The following is a 5,424-nucleotide window of genomic DNA, read 5'->3' as shown; positions in this document are numbered from 1 at the left end:
TCTCTCTCCCATTTCTTTCTTCAGAACGCTCCACTCTTCCTCCCAGCACTCAATCCTTCAATCCCAAAATAAATCTCTCACTCGATCTCTCTCTCTCCCATATCTTTCGTAAGAAGACTCCTCTCTCTCTCGTGTCATGGGATTTCTCTTTTGAGCTATTTTTTCTAATTAAAATTCTTGCTACTCAATATTTTGTAGATAGAATTTGGAATATGATTCTTCAATTCTTTCACTTGTATGACTGCCAATATTTATGAAACAAGGCTGCAAATTCGCGTGAAGAAAGAAGAGTCAATCAATTCGGGTATTTGCTTCTGGTGATGCTCGTGAGATCTGTACAGCTCGAAATGGATTCGGCGTAGCAACGGTTTTTGCAATCGGTACTGGGGTTATTGTTGGTTGAAACATGTTCAAAGTGTATACTTTTTCTTAAAGGAAGTAATTCACTTTTTCATTGATACCCAGATGGGCAAAGCGTATTTGTGACTGGGACAGTGGGAGAGCGTATTTTTTTTTGCTACCATATGGTTCTTTATTTTATTTGTTTTTTTGAATATACCAAATTGTTACTCAAAATTTCAACCATCGTGGGGAATTTGATAATGCTGGGGCAATGATGAGTGTCAATGAAAGCTTAATGTGCTCTTTTCAAATTCTAAAGCCAGCTGAGAAGAAAACGAAATTCATGATGTCATCTAAAATGGGATGATTGCCAAAGTTGGTACTTCACATTACTGAGTTATTTTTGTCGTCTGTGTTTGCGAAAGAATTTGTGGCGATGATGTAAGTCCTGATCTTGCGGGCACACTGTAGTATTTCAAGCAGATTAATTTTATTGTAGAGAAGATTGGGGAGATGTGGATGTGGAGCGGAAAAAGCCAGACTCTATATTATTTACATTTTTCTTGTGACAGAAACAATATGCTCATCCCATGTATATACATTGCTCTATTTTTTTTTTTTTTTTATTGAATCATGAGTGAAACAAGGATAATTGTGGCTCTAAAAAAATAATAAAAAATTGGTACTCTGGATATTGGCACCTCTCAGATTAACAAATTAACTTGGTACACCGCTGCAAGGTACATATATTATTGCATACTAGCTTCTGCACGTTGATGGAATTCAGTATGTGAACCAAGCAAAACCATGCATTGGCTTAAGTAACTGGTTGATAATAGATATAAGAAGCCTTCTTCCTAGCTGAAGTGCTGAACAAATTTGCAATTCACTCGTCAACAACAGGTCAACAGTTCAGAGACTCAGACTTCTTTGAAACCAGAATTGATTATGAAAACACTCTGGAAATACTCTACTCGACTTATTCACGACGTTGAAAACCTTTCAACCATTTCGAGGTTGAACATGACTTGTGTTTTGCAAATTCTCTGCTGCTACATCGTCACCCTTTTCACCAATGGCCTCTTCAGACTGATCGTCTGCACCCACTTCCCTCTCACCGGTGTTTTTCTGCTCTCCCTGAAACCTCTCTCCTTGTTCCATGGCCAACGACCTAAGCGGTGTAGTGCTTTGGCCCAGCAGAAAGACTAATGCAGACATCCTCTTTGTTCCTATCCTTTTAATTCCCAACTTTATGTTTGTTCCAGAAACATTTCAGGGCATTTCTCAAGAACCCCTTGCCTTCATAGTTGTTTTGCACAATAATAAAGAGGCAATACTGAGTAATATGATCTACAATCTTCTTTTCTAGCTTTGACACTTGGTAGGCTACATTGTAGAAACCTTATATCAGTTCAATTCATAAGCTAAAAACATAGTAAACAATATTGAATAAGGTGAATATGGGCAATAGAACTTCAAACACCGTGAGTTCCAAATGCAAAAACTTATATGAATATGAATATTTTCAGTTAACACATGCTGACATGCATTATACTAGTTGAACTGAAATAGAACGCTGACGCTGACATGTTCATGCAATTCCAAAGTCCAAACAAAACCAAAAAAAAAGTACCCACAATTGTACTTATTTTCCAAGTCTAACAGTGTAACAGGAGGCTACTCCAAATATAGCACAACTACTTATCTTAAGGTTTATAAAAGAACTCCTACTGAGACTCCTTTCAGAGCCTTAAAATTGTCGCAACTCACCTATATGGGACACATCTTAGTGGACATTTTGGAAGGTAATTTTAAGGCTAACAATGGATATGATGAGATTACATAAACATGACCCGGGGAGAAGCTTTACAAAGTTCTAAATGAAATTCAAAGATGGTCGTACATGTACTAATTGCCCTTGATTTCTGACGTGGAGGACTACCATTACAACAGAAAGATATCAAATATCTACTAGACAAGATAGTTCATAGAAGCAACAAAGGCACAAAGCAATATGAGTATTAAGTTGCTCATATCGAATATACAATATTAAGTTACCCTTGTATTGATGTACAATATCAATTTTTTTGACATCAATATACACAACGTACTGTCCACACGATTTTTCATGGAGATCAAAAGCTAAGTAAAATTGCGATATCAGGATAAGAAGTGTATGAAAGACCAAACCCTGTGACCTCATTCATTTCTATTCATTTTTTCTTTTCTAAAGTATGAGCCTCGCAAGCTGCACCAGTCCAGTATAAAATTCAAAGAAGAAACAAGTGATGGCAATACAATACAACAGGAACCAAGTCAAACGTTACATAATTCTTTAACAACGATGGCAAATAGAGAACTATTTTATTTAATCAAAATTGTGTTGCTGTAAGTTTAATCAAGATTTCTCACATCAGCTAACATGAGACAACCAAAGGAAAATAAAGGGAAAACAAGATCACAAGTCATGCCATCAAGAATAAACATCAGTAGCTATAGTCTATGGTGTACCTACCAAAACACACACCTCCCCGGTCGATCACTTAACCACAACATCTTAATCACTTTAAGCTGCCCCAACCCGGTGCAATGCCACAACCGAATCTCCCACCTTGCAAAACCTTTCTCCTTGGCATATCGGGCGGAAAAATACTAGTGCTTTTTTTGTTGCTTCTCGTGATCGGCTTTTACGCACTCTCTACCAATATAGGTACTAGACCCCGAACAATAAGACTATGCCTAGCCGGTGCTTCATCAACGCGATAACCAATCAAAGTTCTCGTTTAACTTCGAAAGTACAACCACGCATTGACAGATTGGCATAGATGGCCTATACTTGGCAACCATCTTGGTAGTACTTCCACCTCTTGTCAATACCAAAATTAGAGCAGCCCGGACAGAGTTGGTCATCCGCATAACGTAAGAAGCTAGGCTCTCGAGCTGGGCTCATAGGCACCGTGCGGTTTGCATAATCCGCTTAAAGGTTGCTCCATAATTTCTGCATGACTCTCGCTTTTTGCAAATTCTCGCCATGGTCCGAATAAAGGAGCTCGATATGCTCTAGCAGCCGCTTTCCCACTAAGCATTACACGGTCACGCGCCATCAAGAACTGCATTCGCCACATCGCTTGCTTCGCTTTCGTGTTGGCGGGCGGACTTGATCATTGACTCTAACATTTGAGTTGCAAGTAACAAATGTGTTTCCCTTGATGTTGCACGATAGATCATTGTTTTTGTGCTAAAAATATCTTTTCAATTGGGATTTCCATACCCAGGTCACCTCGTGCTACCATAAAAGCGTCAGAATTTGCAATTATATCATCACAATTAGCTACCCCTTCTTGGTTTTCAATTTGGAAAAATAAAAAAACAATAGTTTAAGCACTATCAAAATTTTGTGATGAGAGTTCATAATCATCAGGTAAATGACACAAAATAGGTAAAAGGTGGAATTTTAAGATGACTATGTTTGGAGAGAGAATAGGAGAGAGGGAGTGAGTGAGAGAGTTTTGAGAATCCGGCTTCAAAACCCTTCGTGAAATTATATTTCAAAACCCTTCATGAGATTATATTTTGAAATTTCAGTTTTAAGTAAAATCCAGAACGGACGTCCGCCTAAGAATGGGGCTATATATATATATATATATATATATATATATATATATATATATATATATATATATATATATATATATATTTTTTTTTTACACTTTTATATACAAATGTACAAGTCGAGAAGAAGAACGCGTCAACAACACCGAAGTCCAAATAAAACAACACATCAAAACAAAATTTTAACTCGGGCAACTTTCATGTCGGCCTGGCGAACCCAATCCAAACCGGATCGCGGGCTTATCCTTTATGTTTTGGGGCCTAGGGTTCGTGATCGGTACATCCCCCCACCAATGTGCAATGGTCTAATAATAATATTACCCTTAGTACATATGGTATAGCCTCAAACCGCCTAAAACAAATACACATAGAAAACTGATTGGGGTTGGCCTGGTGGAATCCATTGCTCGTACGAACTAGGAAATGTCTGATGGTGCATATCACGACTCTCTTTGGGCACCATGTTGGGTGCTAATAAAAAAAAAACGAGTATAAACATGTTGAGTCTTTTTACGTCAGATCTTCAAGAGGAATGTGAGTCTTTTAACGTCAGATCCTCAAGACGATTGTGAGTCTTTTAACGTCAGATCCTCAAGACGATTCCCAACCTGTAGGAATAATGGGGCGACGACGAAGTTTATCCTGCTGCTGCGGTGTCAGACAATAATATACCTTATACCGGCTCATCTCGGATAATAGATCAAGACACGACGTAAGTTGTTGTTGACAATTCATACACCACCCCATCCTTCGCGCACGTCGCTTTCGAGCATAAGTACTACGACCATTACCAATTCGAGATGGGTGAGATTTACACCAAATGATGAGTTGGAGTTCGCGAGGAAGAGAATAGAAAAGGGAAGAAAAAGAAGGATTTGAAATTTTTGGTACCCATTGTTTTCCAGGAGGCACATTTGCTCGATTATTAGAAGACATTTATACTCAGTTCTGAAGTAGAGTTTTGTGGACTAAGGTTCCGGCGCTTGCAACCACACACTCTAGGGATTTTTAGAAAAGAAAATAGAAGAGGGCCCTTGCTAATTCTAATGGCATACTTTTCCGCTTAGATACATGGAAAAAGTACACCAAATAATCTATTAGTCTCAGATAGATCGGATCATTGAGAAGAGTCTCTTCGACATCCGAGAGCACAACTCATGATAATGTTTAAAGGCCATTTACTTGAAATTCGCTACCATCATTTACGTTTTTCACAGAGATAGCCCCATAAGGGGTGACAGCAGAGACAGTGAAGGGACCAGACCATCGAGTTTTTAATTTTCCTGGAAAAATGTGTAATCTTGAGTTGTACATCAAAACTTTTTGACCGACTTTGAATTCTTTTCTCAATATGTGCTTGTCATGCACTCTTTTCATGTTGGCTTTATAGGATTTCGAGAGATCATAGGCATCACTCCAAATTTCCTCAAGCTCATTTAACTGCAATTTTCTCTTTTCGCCTACCACGTT

General features: G+C 38.3%; 1 pseudogene; it reads right to left on the bottom strand.

The window, feature by feature from the left end:
• Positions 1 to 2,908: 2,908 nt before the first annotated feature.
• Positions 2,909 to 3,695, bottom strand: LOC147493417 (pyruvate kinase, cytosolic isozyme pseudogene; annotated as a pseudogene).
• Positions 3,696 to 5,424: the final 1,729 nt, after the last annotated feature.

The sequence above is a fragment of the Coptis chinensis genome, chromosome 6 (assembly GCF_015680905.1).
Source record: "Coptis chinensis isolate HL-2020 chromosome 6, ASM1568090v1, whole genome shotgun sequence".
Taxonomy (NCBI): Eukaryota; Viridiplantae; Streptophyta; class Magnoliopsida; order Ranunculales; family Ranunculaceae; genus Coptis; species Coptis chinensis.
Note: the sequence above shows the minus strand (reverse complement) of the source record. Positions and strands in the feature narration are given on the sequence as shown.